This window comes from Ambystoma mexicanum, chromosome 6q (assembly GCF_040938575.1).
Source record: "Ambystoma mexicanum isolate Mex_15411 chromosome 6q, UKY_AmexF1_1, whole genome shotgun sequence".
NCBI lineage: Eukaryota > Metazoa > Chordata > Amphibia > Caudata > Ambystomatidae > Ambystoma > Ambystoma mexicanum.
In genome coordinates, this window is record NC_090937.1 from 1,538,485,058 (window position 1) to 1,538,503,269 (window position 18,212).

Genomic DNA, 18,212 nt, shown 5'->3' on the forward strand with positions numbered 1-18,212 from the left:
GCACAATGAACTTTTGACAATAATACTGTGCAAAGGAACAATAATAATATTCAGAGTGTTCAATAATTGTTGATCATTGGTGGGGGAGGGGTGAACAAACATGAAGGAAGGGGAATGCTCCCTTCTCAGCCGAGTGTTCTAAGCGCTAGCCCATCAACGCTCTGGCAGTGATGCGTGCTTGAGCACCTACTAACCTACTTTTACCCCCAGACAGCAGGGCTCCTGGTGGGCTGAGCACACAAGAGACGCCATTAAATGACACAGACACCTAGAGATGACATTTTGGACATCCTCGCATTGCTGTATCGCTGCATCACCTGGTGGGTTTGGCGCCAAAATAGTCGGGATGTGTCCAACAAACGGTCATTTCACGTGAGAAATGAAAGGGCTTTGTTAGGTTATGTTATGTCCAAAGACAGAGGGACGACCTGGCTGCACAGAGGCATACTCTTGTTCAGGAAAGGGTCACCTTAGGCCAGGAGGTCAGTTACTTAAAAGAGAAGGTAGAAGAAAATCACCTGGCCCTTCAGGGACTGGGTGACCTCCAAAAAGACCATGGAAAACTGTTAGAGCACACCAGGAGGGCGGAAGATGCTCTAGCGAGGAAGGACCAGGCCAGTATGGACAAGACTCAGGAGGTAACCCTCCTGCAGCAAAAACTGGCCCAGTACTCTAAAATGACACAGGAAGCACAGAGAGACAATGAGGCTCTCTGTGAGAAAAATGACAGGCTCCACAGACAGCTAGCTATGCAAGAACAACTGAGAGAAACTAACAAGGCCTTGATAGAGGAACAGAAAGCTCAGGTTCTTGCATGGCAACAGGGAGCAGGGGCTGAGAGAGATGAGGTCCACTGGGAAAGGGAAACACCTGAGCATAACCTCAGGAACCCTAGTACCAGAGGCCTTCATCTCTTCCAATCCCTGGACTCTGCCAACTCCATGTCCACTGGCGAACATGAGCCAAGGGCAACGGGAATGGCAGACTTCAATCCAATGAGGAATCTGGGGCTCATAGATCAGCACCTCCCAGGAATGGATGGGTGGGCATCTGGGTATGGGTTCCCAAGTGCTGTAAAATGTATTGGGGAACTCCATGAGAGTAGGCCCACTAAGGGCATCCTGAAAACCTCTGCCCAGCTAGGACAGTGGGTGGGCGTACTCAGCAAATCCTGGGTGCAAGGAGGAATCAGAAGACTCTTCTGAGCACCACAGGACACAGGAAACTCGGCCCCCACATTCTGCCAGCCATTCCCAGGCTCGCAGAATCCGAGAGAGCCTAGAAGACCAGACGGGCACCTCTGGTAGCAGTGCCTCTGAGTCAGAGGAGGAGTGGACCAGGGTTACCCGAACCAAAAAGGCCAATAAGGTAAAAAGGCCTTGCTCAAGGATCCCCTAAAACAAATCAAAGCGATAAGGAGCGTCATCACGCCCTATCATAAGAACGCGAAATATTCAGTTTGGGAGCACCTAGAGCTCTTTGAACAGATGATGGAAACTTTCCATTAGAAGGACAGCCAAAGCTGTATTCAATATGTGAAATGGACCTTCTCTCCCGGGTACTCCATCTTCTTTGCAGGGCTGGAGGATCAGAATCATTCTAGATGGTCCACCTATAGGGCGGCCATCTTGAAACATTTTACTATGCACAGGAATCCTCAGGAGGCTCGCAAGGCAGCCTACAACTTGCAATGTGGGGAAGATCAGGCCCCACAAGAATTTGTTCAAGAATTAAAGCGTGCCTTTGCGCAGACCACCAGAAGGGTGCACACTGACAGCAAAGAGTTTGGGAATGCTTTCTTCCACGCTCTACCCAAGTACATCATGACCCAGCTAGTGAGAGACTTTCATGAGAAAAGATCACTAGACTGGGTCACTGAACAAGCCACACACATTGATGAGGTGCAAAAGCCAGTGGAAAACAAAAATAATCCAAAAAGCCCCAAAACAATCAACACCCCTGCTGCTGCTAAAGTGGCAGAGGTGAAGGCTGCCCCCATTTTAGATTGGAGATGGGAGGCCTAAAAACCTGCCTGCACAGAATCAAAGCAACCCCAAGCCCAGAAGGCCCTCGTGCGAGTCACAAACAGGGAGCCAGGGATGGTTACCCCACAAATGGGACCCCTAACTCCCTTGACTACATCAGCCCATGCTACAAGGGGAACAGACCCATCCTGGGTTATGTGTGGACTCCTCCAGGCCAAGGGGGGGGGTGGATCCAACCAAACAGCAGCTAACCCAGGGAACTTTCCTCCTCACTTCTTCCAGGAGGGCAGTAATTCCCCAAATACTGGACAGAACTTCTTCCCAAGGTACCCGCAAAACTTTCAACCCCAAAACAATCCATCCTTCTTTCCCCAATTTCCTGAGCCCAGACAGCCCAATCCGGGAGAGGGGAGGCTAAGGGTGGAGGGGTACCCAAATTTTCCAAACCCGGGGTATTTTGGGAGAAGGGATAGCTACCCTTCCCGGGATCAGCCAAGGGGAGACATGAGAACCCCGTATCAGCCTGAGCGGGTGTCACAACTAGAGCGCCAGGTCCAAAACATGGCACAGGATCTGGGTTGCATGCTGAGGGCTCAACAGAACCCTCAGATGAGCATGGCTGCACAGAATGCCTCAAACACCGGACCTGGTCCACCAGAGCAATGACGGTGGAAGAACCCTGACAACCAACCAGTTCCCAGGGAGGAGGCACAAGGGGAATGGGGGTGTAAAGCCTTGGAGGAAGCTTCCTTCCCCACTTGTAAAAAGCCCCTGGAAAACCAGGAACCGGAACCAAAATCTCCTGCCCCTAAAAGTCTGCCACCCAAGGAGCAGAGGGGGGGTAGGAGAAATAAAGAGCCCAAACAGACCCATTTTGAGGAGGAGGTACAAATCTTCCAATTTGAAGGGGAGGGATCCTCAGAGGATTCTGGGAAAAGGATCTTCTCCTTCAGAGATGGGGGAACTCCTCCCAAAGAAAAATGGGTCCCAAAGGATCCAAATCCAGACTGGGTAGATGTGGGGACTGCGTTAGCACCGCCCATCATCCAACCCCAGAATTATCAGCATGAAAATCCCCTGGTTTAAACCCATCCTGGTGACTGCCTTCAAAAAGAGGGGGGTCAGCCCAGAACCAGAACCAAGGGAACCCAAAACTTCTCCCATATATAGCTGTCACCTTTTCTTTTCAGATTCTCAAGACACCAAACAGAATCCTGCCCAAATCACCTCTCTATCAGTTTCCAAAACCAAGAAACTAACCCACCAGTTGTCCAAAAATGTACATTATCGTGCCCCCTTGAGGAGATGGAGGAAAGATTCTATGCCTCGGTCCAGATACAGGGGCAGTGTACAACTTTGGCACTGGGGGACACTGGACCCCAAGCTACCCTTCTGTCAAAAAGGGCCTTTGATAAACTGAATTCGGGAAGTGGGGAGAAATACCAAATTCCTCTCACCCCTCTTCCTGGACAACTTCAGAACTTCGACGGGAAGGAAATTCACGTCGAGGGGAATGCGGATTTGGATATTAAAATTGGGCGACACAAGGTGAAGCACCCGGTCATAGTGGTGACACCAGAGGGCACCCCTTGTTTACTAGGGAATGACATCCTGCGTAGGTTGTCACCCCTAATAGACTGTGTAAACAAGGTCCTCAGGACCCAAACTAGCCGACCAATAAACTTGAACAGAGTGTCAACCATGTTAGTTTAAACTGCACATGCCACATGGTTGAGCAAAAACCTGACCAAATAGAATTTCACTTCCAGAACAACCATATCCCAGACATCACAGTAATAGCAGTAGGACAACAAACTGGTGATGGCGGGGTTCTCTCTATAAATGAAAATCAACCGTCCTACCAGTTTAAGGTGGCATTCCACACTGGAAGGAAACACTCTGAAATTCTTTACAAATTCACAATCCAAAATTCTCACTCCTATAGTCCGGAAAGATGAAAAATCATCCCAAAGCCTGGCTGATATTCAGCAAATTGGAGAGCAGTTGTTCATCCCTATTTAGTTAATGGAAGGGGAGGACTCTGTTCTCGCCCGAGTGTGTGCGAACAATGTTAAGAGCTTCATCAGCGAAGCCATGTTCCGCAAACTCCCAAAAGATCCAGTCATTCCCACATTTAAACTGATAGACAAATGGGAAATGGACCTGGAAACACCCAATTCCAAACGTCTCCTGCCTAGCAGGTGTATGCTAAAAATGTCCATAGGCAAAAAGAGCATAGTCCTTAATTGTTGGGTTGTGCGAGACGTCACTGCCGCCTTTTACTTAGGCAGTGACTTTCTCAATTGCTTTGCCATTAGTTTGGTCCTAATAAACTTCAAAGCTTGGTCCCGATTAGCGGATAATCCTATGGGCTTTGATGACCCAGAAAAAGCATTTAGGTCAGCTCAGCTGCTGCCTTATGCAGTTGAAATTCAGATTGGAGAGGATGTCACCATCCCAGAAAGGACCCGACAATTCTCACTGGAAGTGAAAGTCAAAAGAGGACAGAAATTGAAAAACCCTGACGCCTATATTCATCTCAATGCCTATTTCCAACAGCAAGGGTCGGGGGTGAACCCAACACCACTAGTCAATATAGAACATGACACGATTCCAATAGAGGTGGATAACAGCAACTTAAAGAGTATCACTCTGGCCGCAGACACCATTATTGGAATGGTGGTTGATGACCAACATTTTTCCATAGATTTAGGCAATTAACTGTTAGGACCAATCCCCAAGGACTGTTTCGACAGTGATAGTGAAGACAACACAACACCAGGCAGGATTTTCACCCGGCATGGGGGGAACTTCCTGGTGTACACTTCTTGCCCTTATGGTAAGGAAGATGTGACCTGTGACTTCAGGAGGGATGAGGTGATTTTCCAGGTCCATGAGGACTGCCTTCCCCACCTGAAGCCACCAGTCCAAATCAGCACTTTGACCAGGGACTTCTCCACCAAGCTGGAGGAGGCCTCTGAGATAGCAAAACCGGAAGTCTTTCCAGGCTTCAGGCAGATGGTTGAAGAGAGAGTCAACCTAGATGATGCCTATGAGACTCTGGAGCAAAGGCAACAATTGAAACAAGTTTTCTTGGGTTTTCAGGACCTCTTTGCGGTAGACTCACATGACCGACATCCACACAACAACAATTCCCATGGACCCTGGCATGACTCCAGTGTTTGTGAAGCAATATCGCTTGCCTCTCGCATCAATGGAGTCCCTTACTGAAATAATTAAGAACCTTGAGTCCCGTGGGTTAATCCGTCCACTCCACAGCACCTTCAATAATGCGGTGCTGGGGATTTTGAAGCCAAACGGCCAGTGGAGACTCTGCGCTGACCTTAGGGAGCTCAACAAACGGGTCCATATATCCTGATGGCCTCTTCCCTACATTGAACAAGGGCTGGCCCAGATCCAGGGGTCAAGGGTGTTCACTGCCATAGACCTGACCAATGGGTACTGGACTGTACCTATCAGTAGAGAGAACCAATACAAGCTGGCTTTCACCTTCGGGGGGGCAGCAGTACACATGGACCCAGACTCCTTTCAGATACATCAACTCCGACAATGAATTTAACATTTTTCTACACAAGGCTATGCCCGACTTGGGTGAAAGGGGTAACCTGGCCTATGTAGATGATGTTTTTGTCAAAAGCTCAACTGTGGAGGAACACATAGCGGAGATCTGTTATGTTCTGACAGAGTTGAGGGCTGCCGGAGCAAAACTCTCCTTTCAAAAGCCACAATGGTGCAGAACCCATGTCAATTTCTTGGGGCATGAGATTACTCCTCAGGGTCTCTGTCCCCAGGAAAAGAAAGTGGAAGCACTCCAGAAACTTAAAGACCCCACAACTCTGCGGGAACTAAGGAGCCTCCTTGGACTGACTAATTAGAGCAGAAAGTTTATTGAGGACTACGCAGAGATCACAAGACCCCTGATCCATCTTTTGAAGGGGTGGGTGTGATTCTGGAAATGCATCGGAGGGACAGGGCCTCCGTATCCTTGTCCTTTACTGCTTTTTATTGTGTGTTCTGTCATGTTTTCTGCACAAGAGTTCATGTGGGACTCCTGGCGGTGCAGCTCTCTTTCTTTTGGTTTGGTGAACAGACCCGTGGGATACCATTATGGCACCCATGGGTCGGGGTACAACCCTGTGCCTCTAGTGTGTGTTTTTGGGCACCTGTGGGTGGCCCGCAGAGCAGGGTATGGGCTGGTGGCAGCTCCATCCTGAATGTGACAGGTGCGCGGCGTATCCTCCATTTTGGGATACCCTGGCCCTGCCATTGGGATCCGTTGATTCCTGATGGAAAACAAGATGGCACCGGTGGCCTCTTGCTTTCTATTACCCATTACCTTGTTTTCCCAAAGTCCTGGGAAGCCCTGACTCTGTCCCTTCCCCCTGACTGGCTGTTGGGTGGAAGCGCCATATATGGTGTTGTTGTGAAGGCCCGGCCAGACTAGCTGGAGCCTTCCCGGTGATGTATGTTGTGGGTACCTCCTGTGGGTGGGACCTGGGTGAATAGAGTGTGTGACGAATATGCATTCTGTGTTGTGGGTGTCTAGTATCTGGTGGTTGACACAATGACTGAGACAACCCTGCCCGAAACCGGTATGAATGCAGCTTGGAGTGTTGAATGGCTCGGTACTTGTCCCAATACACATAACTTGTTGTGAGTGTCTGGAGAGAAGTGAATGGCCTGAATACCTCGTGTGCCTGATTGGCTACCTGCCTGCATGAATGCCCGTAGTCGTGATTGGATGCTTGAGTGTGACCCAGCGGAATGAATGGGAGATCAACAGTTTATCTGGGGACCTCTCACTGCTAGGAATGGTGTTCAGAAGCTGAAGTCCACTACGACGAGTAACTGGAGTAACTGACGCTTGACCTTGAAACCCCCGCTGGACGAGAAGGAGTGCTGTGGCTCTCCCTCACAATCTGAAGGCTGCTGTGTTTCCAAGGACTGACCCAGAGAGGACCTGGTAAGGCGCCCTCTTCCCGAGCTACGAGGGACCATCGTGCACAGCTGATCTTTGCCCACGCTACCTGGTAGACAGACCTTCGACAGGCTGCCGACCCGATACGGGGACTGCTGCGGAACTCCAAGGAGAAGCACTCGGACTGTTGTCTGCCACTGTCGACAACCGCCGTCGCCGACCGGAGCCGCTGTGCTCCCGTTTGCCTAAGAACTTTAATTGATCATCGGACGCTCTCGTCTGCATCGGCATCCGCTTGTCTCCTGCTGGAGAAGGCCTGATCGTTGACGCGCCGAAGAGCATCCACCGGTGTGTTTCCCGCCACCTACAGGCCTCAGAGACGCCGACGTCTCGACGCCCTTGCTGGGCCACAGTTCTTCATCATCTCTTTGCGGTCCAGAACTATCGTCACCGAGGGTGCCCCGCACGCCTCTTCCTTGCAGGACGCCAACGCTCTGTCGTCGACGAGCACCGCTAGGAACGAAGCTGTCCCTTCCCTGCCATAGTTCACCCTGTTCACCGTCGGACGTTCGACGACCCGTGACTCCCGCCTTAAAGGGAGGGCACTCAAGAAGGGCCGTCGATTCCCCGACACCGAACGCCAAGTTCCCCGACACCTCTCGACGATCCGTGGCTCCCGCCTGAAAGGGAGGCACTCAAAAAGGATTGGTCGGTGCATCGTCGGAGAACTCTACTCCACCAGGTACATTGGGGGGGTAAAAACCTTAACAGGAAGAAGTAAGACTATTGAACATTTGGACTGGGCTTGTGCTATATATCTTTATTTACAGGTTGCCCAGGTGGGGGGATCTCCACACAGAACAGTGCCTAGTGGTAGGGGTCAGTATTCTGCCTATTGTTTCAACCATCTTACATTCCTGCCTATCTCTATTGCTGGTTTACTCGTTATTGATCTGTGTGACATTTTAACCATACAGTTGATGCACTTTAATGAGATTTGATAACATTAGTGGTACCACTCTAGACGTGTATATATTTATCATTATTGACTTCCAAGTACAAAGTGCGTTATTGTGATCGTGTACATACCTTTGAATATTAATTATATAAAGACTGTGTTTTCAGTAATACAGTGTGTGGACATTCCTTTGTGGGGGTTCGGGGAACACACTGTACTTAAGAACCAGCCTGCATCACCTCCTGAGAAGCTAGGCCTTGATTGCTCGACTACGTTACCAATAATAGAGAATCTTGGCTGGGGTCCTCTGTGCCACTCCTCTACCATATAGAGAGTGGAAGTACAGACACCCCCTACCAGTCTTTACAGGGGGTCAAGTGGGAGTGGGGTCCAGAACAAGCTGAGGCAGTGAGACAACTCAAAAGAAGCCTCTCACAAGCGCCTTGCCTAGCTTGCCCTGTCAAAAACGGAGTTCTTCTTGGAGACAGGGTTCTCAAATACATGCTTGACTGCAGTATTATACCAAAAGCATGACAAGGTCAATAAAGTAATCTCCTATGCGAGTAAGACTTTATCCTCTGTGGAGGAAAAATTCAACGACTTTGAGAAGACACTCCTGGCGACGGTGTGGGCATTGAAGATTTACCGCCCGTTTATGCAAGGGGAACACATCATAGTGGAGACTCCACACCAGTCTCTGCAATATCTCCAAAGTGACAGAATCCGGGCCGGAAATGTGAGTAATTCCCGAATTACTTCCTGGATTCTGTCAATGCAAGGCTTTCCTGTGGAGGTCAGATATGGCCAAAACAAGAAAAGTCCCCTCGCACAAGGTCTGGCTGACTTGCATGATTGTGCCAGAGAAAACTGTCTCGAGGACGAAAGTCTTAAAATTAAGGACAACATGGAGGCATACCTTAATTCCCCACACAAAGTCTTTGAAGAAGACCGGTGTGAGTGAATGCCCACTGTCTATGTGGATGGATGCTCCTACCATGTTGACAACAACGGGGAAAAAGAACTTGTGGCCGGCATAGGGAATGTTTGGGTGAATGAGGCCCCAGAACCCTCCGCAGTGTACAAAATTGGTCTCCGAAGTAGTCAAGTGTGCCAACAAAATGTAGAGGGCCACGTAATAGAGAGCCCTATAGTTTGTGTAACCAATGGGACGTTGTGTATTTGCTGACGTCCGTAGTGACCTGCACTAAGGGAGGGCTTAGTTGCCCCACCTAATGTTAGAGACCCAATCACCTTCTCAACAAGTGTGGAACATATGCCTAGATGTTCCCTGTAATCCTATCACTTTCCCAAGTAGGTTTTTGTAGTTTGCAACGTATGTTGGCATCAATTATGACGAGCTTTTAGTATAAAAGTTGCTTTTTCAATGACATACATTGAGTGGGAAGATCAAGCGGATTTGTGGATGGTCGTTGTAACTCCCTGTTTTAGATAATTGGCAGTTATACTTTGCCAACTTCCTGAGTCAGTTTGATTATTGATGTTTCAGTATATTATGCATCTCCATCCATCTCAAAGCATTGCTACCTCGTCTTAAAGGTCTGGATCAGATACCCCAGTTCAGCTGGTTTGTGTCAGGATCCTCATTGCAGGACTAGTGTGGATTACACAGTGCCAGGTGCATAAAAGGAAAGAACTTGGCTGCATATGTGGCGTGTGGAAGGGGAGTTTTGAGGATATGGAGAGAGAGGATTTAGAGGAGGAGCTCCCCATTTTGGCTCTGCTATCTGGGGGAAGGAGGACCCTCCTCAGGCATAGAGCAATGGCAGCAGCATTTGTCTCCTTTGTAACTTCCTCTCACTCCCAGGCAGTTGAGAAGACCTTTGACACCAGAATGGTTGCTATCCCTCAGAGAAGTCCAACCTCTGTGACCAAGGGACTTTCTGTTGGTGCTCCTATGGGTCCCGTAGAAGAACATATTTCAAGGGCTGGGTGACGTGGTATTATGGCCAACAAAGTCCCATGCAAAAGGAAACACCCGGAACAGGGGGCCTCCTATGGTGTCTTTCCTCAGAGTGGTAACCCCAGTAGTGGCCGATTTCTGCAATCATTCTTTTGCTACTGGAACCTTCCCCTCGCCCCTTAAGCAATCCCTTGTGCACACCCTCCTTAAGAAGCCCTCTGCCGATCCTTCCTCACTGGCTAACTATCGCCCAATCTCCATCACTCCTTTCCTGGTTAACCTCTTGGAAAAGCTGGCCATCTCCCAGGTTAATATTCACACCAAATCTGTTGGTTGTCTCCATGGTCACCAGTCTGGCTTCAGAGCAGCCAAAAGCAAGGGAACTACTCTCCTGAACATCCATGAAGACCTGCTCTCTAACCTTCATTATAACCTTCCTTCTCTGCTCATTCTCCTTGATCTTTCTTCTGATTTTGCTTTGGTCAGCCATGCCATCCTGCTCAATCGCCTCCGTGATAGCTTGGGTATCCCTGATCAGGCACTGGCCTGGCTGACCTCCTTTCTCACTGATCGACCCTCCCATGTCTAATTAGGGTCCTTCCTCTCTTCTATCTCTCTCTCTACCTGTGGTGTACCCCAGGGGTCTACATTTTCTCCCTGGCTATTCAACCAATACCTGGCACCTCTTGCCCACCGCCTCGCTGCTCTCTGCTCCAACTTTCAGTATTATGCAAATGACACCCAGCTCTCTTTCATGCTCCCCTCGGCCAGCTCTACTCCTTCTCTTATTCCAGACTGTCTCTCCACAATCCAGGAGTGGTGTGCCACCAATGATCTCTGCCTTAATGCAAGTACTACTGAGATCCTCCTAATCGGAACACCAGCTCCATCCTTTCCTTTCTCTCTCTGGCTGCCTACTCTGGGCCCTCTTCCTATTCCTACCTGTGAGGCTACGAACCTTGGGGTCATCTTCGACTACACCCTCTCCTACTCTCCTCACATCTCTAAGAAGTTAAACTATCAGTTGCACCTCCTCAGAGGTATTCTTTCTTTCCTCACTGTCTCTGTGGCTCTGGTCCTCTCTAGGCTGTACTACTGCAATAGCCTCTCTCTAAATCTTCCTCCATCTACCCTCTGTCCTCTACAACTTATCCAGTACAGTACTGTGAGACTTGTCCTTGGTCTCAAGCCCAGGGGGCACATCTCTCCAGCACTCAAATCTCTTCACTGCTCCCAGTGGTGGCATGGATCCTGTTCAAGACCATCTGCATAATCCACAAGGCTTTCTGGGGCCTGGGACCGCACTACCTCCAAGGCTCTCTACCTAAACATCTCCCTTCTCAAGCTCTCCACTTATCCACCTCCAAATCTCTGAGGGTCAGTCAATTTTCCAAGCAGAGAGTTGGGGCAGATCTCTTTCTTCGGCGTGGGCCGCCCTGTGGAACGGCCCTCCTGCCTCTCTCAAACTTGAGCAGAACCACCTCTGGTTCCGGAAGCAACTCAAGACCATCCTCTTTGCTTCCACTTTCTCTCTTCCTCTCCCATGCTGATGACCCGTGTTCCATGAACTGGCCACCTGGCCACCCTCTGAACTTGGGCTCAGGTTGCTGCATGTCCAGTTGCACCTTGCACTGCCTCTTGGCTCCCCCAGCACTTGTGGTCTCTATCTGTAACCCTACAGTCCCCTCTCTCTGTGATTACCCGTTAGCTGCACTTTCTTTACCTGCACTTCTCCACCAGCTGGCTGCACTTTTGATTACCTGCATTTCTCCACACCCCTTGGCAACTCTCCCCATCCACTTCCCTGCACTTGTGCGATCTGAATGTCACAAGGCCCAGTAAGATCGTTGTTATGTCCCCCCTCTATCGCTTCCCTCTTTGTCTTGTCACGACTAGAAACACTTGTGAACAGGCACGTTATAAATAACTTATGAGATCATATCACTCACAAGACCCTTGCTTCTGGAGGAAGACCAAAAAGAGGCCAAGAGAACTAGGTTACTGGTTCTGGACCTGTCACCTGTGGACACTGGCATGGGTTCCACCCTTATTTTGGCAGATGATGTAGTGGGGATGTTCCCACTGCAGGGGCTACTAACCTTTTCGGATCCTGGGGAAGGCCCACAGGTTTACAGGATAGTTTAGTGTTTAGTCCAGATCTTTTGGCCCATCCCAACTCTCGTGAATGGATCGCCTGGCGTACTGTGGGGGATCATGCTGTGCCCTTTCTTAGGAATAAAATGGAGGCGTCCGCAAGGAATCGTATGAAGGCTGAGTGCCCTCGACTAGTATTACCAGCAGCAGCAGGCTCTACACCAGAGGTTGATCCCAAATTGGTCTCTTTTTTTCCAAATATGGAAGGGACGATTTAAAAGGAGCAGAAAGGGTGTGGCATTTCTGTCAGTATAGGTAGTTGAATGCTATAGGTCCTTTAGTAAAAATAGCATACGAGGCCAGGGTGGCTGGGGGATTGTTAGATCCCACAAAGATTAGCAATTTGGGTGTGAAGGCCCATTTCTTTCTTTTGCGACATCAAATGGGTCCATAGTTCAGGGGCATGCAAAGGGGTCAAGATGAATTCTAAACTGGGGTGTCTGGCCGACGCTCAGGAGACACAGTGATCAATACCATTACTTTTTGAGGATGACTTTGTGATGGAGTTGGGATTGTTCGTACATACCTTTATCTCCGTGGATAAGGCACATGCATCAGTAGAGAAAATAAAACCACCACAGGTCTCACCCAGGGCGCGTCACAGAAGAAGCTGCGTGACCGGCCAAGGTCAGCGTACTGCAGGTCTTTCATTCAATAGAGTCCCGTCAACTTCTAGCACCTCTCATACGTTCTTACCCAATGTGCCCAAGTCTGGAGGAGGCATCCAAGGTGGTCTGTTCTCCTATGGGGGGAATGTTACGGTTTTATACCAAAAATTGGCTGCAGGTTTCTCAGGATCCTTTGATATTTCAAACCGTACAGGACTCTAGGATAGAGTTTGCAGGGACACTGGCACAACTCTCCCCTCCGGGTGGGTTTTTAATGTCCCAAGTGCAGCCAGTTTGAAAGAGCAATAAATCTGAGTTTTTCTGGCCAAAAGGGCTATTGAGAGTTTGCAGGGCCACCGGTGCAGCTTTCCCCTCGGAAGGTGGCTTTTATGTCCCAAAGTGAAGCGCTGTTTGTATTGAGTAGAAAATCAGAGGCCTTCTGGCCAAAAGGGCTATAGTGAGAGTGGCAGTTCATCCCATGGGCATCTTAAGCAATATCTTGCAAGTAAGAAAGAAGGATGGAGGATTCCGGACAGTTGTCAATCTAAGAGAATTGATCCAATCTGTAGTTTACCCCAATTCACAATGGAGTCAATCACTCCATTGAAGGACATCTTGAGGCCAATAGAATGGTTTGTGCGGCATGACCTTAAGGACGCCTACCTCATGGTGCAGATGTATCTGCCCTACAGCCACTTCCTACAGTTTGTGTGAGAGAGAAAGTGTTTCCAGTTCTCAGCCTTTCCATTTGGACAGTCATCCACGCCTTGGTGCTTTACCAAGCTTCTGCAGCCGGTGGAAGAGTTTCACAGAAGGGGGAGGGGTTTTATCATCGATTTGGATGATATTTTTATCAAGGCGGCTTCTGAGAGTTTAGCACAGGCACACGCGTGCTGAGCTGTGTATCTCTTACAATTTCTATGGGTTGTCCTGAGCAGGAAGAAATCAGAGCTAGAACTGGTGCAAGTCATTCTTGGGGTTTGTGGTGGGTTCCAGGTCTGTGACCCATCAGCTACCGAGGCGAAAGTTGGTGACACACAGGAAGGAGGTCTTCAGCATGACAATCATTTCAGACAGACATCTGGTTCTGCTGATAGTTCTGATGTCCTAAACAATTACAGGAAATAATCCCTAATCCCCTGCGTTCGAGGGCTCTGCAGAGTCTAAAATAACTAGCTTTGCACAAAGGATTTGGTTTTATGGATAGGATGCCACATTCCGCCCCTGCAAAAGTAGAGTTGTTCTGGAGTGGAACGCACCTAGATGCTTGGAACAGAAGGGCTATATTCCCCTTACCCCCAATCTACTATGTTAATCAGATGAGTTAAGGGTGTCAGGTGTGATACAGTGTTGACTGGGGGCTATGGTCTCCTCTGGAGTCCTTTTGGCACATAAAGTGTTTATACCTTTTTTGCTGTTTCTTTTGTGGGGTGCTGCTTCCCAAGAGGTTTCTCCCACTGCGTTGTTCGACTGTTGAAGGACAATGATCTAGCAATTGCCTTTTGGGACTTTTGCCTGAAGTACCGAGGCAAGGCCCAGGTCGAACATCTACCGGCATCCTTCACTTAAGAGGTCAAACTGGTGTTCCTGGCATTGGGAAGACAGCAGCGAATGGAGACTCCATTGCAGGCTATTCCAGGGGTTGCAGGTCATGTAGGGACCATTTGTGTGCACCTATTTTCGTCTCATTTCGATATCCAGTTACTGAGTTATTACAGTTGGTGAATGGATCCATATACCAGGGCAATGCATGGTTCTCTCAGGACTGTGGCATGGGGTGCTTTACGTGTTCCCTCCGTTTGCAGTCATGCTAAGGCTCTCTTGTAGGCTGAGGTCCTTTGCTTAGAAATGGTACTGTGACCCTCCTTTGGAGGGGGCAGCTTTGGTTTCCATCGGCTCTGTCAATGGCTGTGGCCCCTCCCATTCTTCTACCAGTCTTTCTGTAGCTCCTCAGGGATCCAGCTCTTAGCGCCCATCCACTGTTTCTGCAAGGTTCTCCGCGTCTGATGGCTTGGTTTATCTCAGGGAAAGATGGGCCCCGCGGTCCTTTCGCAGTCGGCTTTGTTGCTCATCCTTCAAAACCTGAGCATCTAGTATGGTACGCTCCTGTGAGGCAACATGGAAAGTTTGGGTTCACTTGTGCATGCCATCCCATTCATGCAGGGGTCGTTCAGGTGTACATTTATTAGCGGGTCTGGCTTCCTCCTCTCACCGCATGATTAATATCTATCAGGGAGATGTCTCCTCCAAGCATGAGTTGGTGACGGGCTACCCGGTTAGGGGAACATTAATTGATTTGCTGATTACTGAAAGAAATTAGGCATTTCAGGCTGCTTATGTGTTTGATCTCCTTCTGGAGGGTGGAGGATGTCAGGGGTTTGGATCACTCAGGATATTCTGGGGCTCAGGAGGGGTCCGATACCATGCTCATCTTGGGACTGGAACAGGCTCATTGGTTATCTCTTTTCCCTCTTATCCAAAGTTTCCACAATTGTGTCTGGTGCAATGTCTTTGTGTGTACAAATCACACACCTGTCAGTCAGGGCTGGCACGGATCAACTTTTTTTGTCTTGTCGCAAACCTTTCCGGCCAGTCTCTTCACTGACTTAGGCACTTTGGGTTCAGTGGATAATGGATCAGGCAGCTGTCTCTCTGATTGGTGCTCATTTGGCTAGGGGGTCTCTGGCTTCTAAAGCCTTTCTTGGTCAGGGGCTAGACTGGAGGACATTCTGCGTGCTGCAGATTGCTCTAATGCTGATACTTTTTACGCGCCCTGGAGTACACCCATTGTGCACGCCTCCAGGGCATGCCTTAGAATTACAATTACTCCTAGCCTGTGATGGAAAACCAGGATTGTATTATCCCTCCCATGACCCACCTCACACTGCTTCTGTTTTTTAAACTTCATTCCACAGATGATGTTTTCGGGGGTCAATCCTTCTACTGAGGAGGCGTCTGGTCTGTCAGGGTGGACTCGGTGGCTGTAGACGTTGCTGGGAGTCCTGCTATTTCTTCCTCAAGGCTCAATAAGGCGTTGCAGATGGAAAGAGGACGGATTTCGATTGAGGAACCCTCTTATAGGGGACCTGAAAGAGATGCTGGGAGGTTGGATTATGGGAATAGTAGTCTGAATCCCGACTCTCCATCACAGACTAGGAGAAATCGACCCAAACGCGTTTATGCTTTAAACGATACAGTAGTGGTATGAAACACTACTGTAGAAAGGTATGGACATTATTTTAAAACATGTAAACATATTCCAGGTGGATTCTCTGATAATACCACTGGTGGTATTTCAGGAAAGCAAATACTGTTACAATTGATAGAGTGGTACTTCTGTATTTGGGCACATTTTTCAGATAACCGGTAATAAAAAAAATGTCCAATTTGTAATGAGTCTCTAAGGCACGTATGTACTGGAGTTCCACATGTGTGTTCACTATGGCATGCTTAGTTCACAGACAGACAGGTCGGTAGTGCTTGTTAAGATCCAAACCTGCAGGAAATTGCTACAAATCGTAGACGTTATTTACTCGTGTTGCGGTTAATACACGCTCTGCAAATGCTGGCTTTTGTACTTCTCCCCCAAAGGTTTTTGTGAAAGCGCGTGGACAGCATCCGGCAAACAGCAGAAAATGTGAAACTATACACATTCGCCCGGCTCCTTGAACCTGTGTGCTATTTTTGCAGACAAAACAGCCTGAGAAAAGCATTGAGCCCTGGCAGCGCCAGAAAATTCTCCATAGTAACAACACAACCGCTTGAAGGTTAACTAACAGCTAAGCAGCTCTGACAGGACCGCCATTAAAGCTTCTCCAATGTCACCGCCTCGTTAGGGGACTCGCATAAGCCTCCTCACTTATGCTTCTGCGCCCGCCGAGTAAACAAAAAAATGGACAGAATTGCATCCATCACACGTTTTTATGCGCATTATGTTGGTGAAGTGTGTGCTGCGGGTTTGATGAAGGCTTTTTGTTTCACGCAATTGGCGCAATCTTCAACCCCATTGCTTCTGCGTATGTGTTGCCATTTTCAGCTTTCGTTATTCAGCGTAAGTGGCCCATAGATAATCATTTCTGTCATGCCATTTGTCACCACTGAGGCCGGGCTTCCCGCGAGCTTGCTCTTGAGTGAATTCATACTCATGATTTCGAAGAACTAACTCTGCCTGGGGGTCTGTAGTCTTCATTTCCCCATCAAATCCAGTGACAGGGATGTTTCCAGTGTGCTCCGTCGTAAAGAGCAGGACAGACAAAAAAACACAATTGCTCTACTTTGATAAAAATATGCAGCGTCACCACCTTCTCTCTCTGTCTCTCAACCCCCGATTTCCTGTCTTTCACTCTCTGTCCCTCTCTTTCTCTCAAATAAACATATTCACTGAAAAAAAAAATCTCTCCATTCCTTTAGCAACACAACCTTGGGCCTTATTCTGAGGTTGCCGCTGATCCGGAAACACCGAATCGGGCACCTGACTTCCTGGTGCCACCGGGCCAATACAAGCCAGGCACCGGATTTTGAAAGTTCCCCCCCATTCCCAAGGAGTGCTATAGGACTCCATGGGAGTGGGGAGATGGAAGCACCGACACTGTTGATGACAGTGCTGGCGCTTCTGTGACGACTCTGCTTACTGGGGCCGATGCCCCCGGCTGGATCAGACCTGTCGGGTGCAGCGGCCCAAGCAGGCAGACCTGTAGTGTGGCCGTGCGGAAACAAGGGTACCGGTAAGCATCTCTTTGACTTTGCACCAATAGGTTTACAAACCTACTAATCCCACACCACCAATATTAGAAGTGCCCTAAATAGTAGTGCCATTTTATCAGTAGCAGTAAATGTAATGCTTGTAATAGCAAGGTCTGCAACCGTTGGCTCTCCAGATGTTTTAGACCACACTTCCCATCAGATCAACCCAATTATGCGGGATTATGGGAGTTGTAGTCTAAAACAATTGGAGAACCGCAGTGTAACTGCTAACCTGAGTTCCGGCTTCAGGGGGTGCCAAATTGCACTTGTCGAGGTGCAATGGTTTTTTAATGTGTCCCAGTGTTTTTATAAATAGGGCAAACTTCGCCTAGTGCTAATACTGTGCAAACTTTGCACTTGCACCGGAGCAAAGTTTCTGTAATCTGGCCCCTGGTCAGATGCTTGCCCCTGCCCAACCTGACTAAACTCCCTTAACAGCTGACCATGTAAACAGCCGAGACGGGGATTCTTTGAGAGTTGAGGGTTTGTTATGGGTACCTTGGGAGTAGTGTGTTGGATGACCTGTCCCAACTCTATGTGTATTCTTTCTGTCTATCCTCAGACTCGGCCTACCTCTGCTGTCTCACTGCCTTCTGAATGCTAAGTACCTGTATGTGAGGAGGGAGGGCCAGGAGAGTGCAGGTCACTCCACCTCAATCTTTACAACCATGACCGAATATCCAAGGTACCTTGCAGTGTAACAGTTGACTTAACTCTACCGCCGGGGAGGTTATGTTCATGATGGTGGTTGAAAGTCACCCGGCAATGTTTCAATTCTTTAAAATGTTCTTAGTCTTTTTTAAAACATGTTTATGTGTATTTGATATCCTAAACTTTTATGTAGCATGAAGTGTTCTTTGAAGCGATTTCCTACAGTCTATTTCTTTCTTTTCATGAGTGGGTC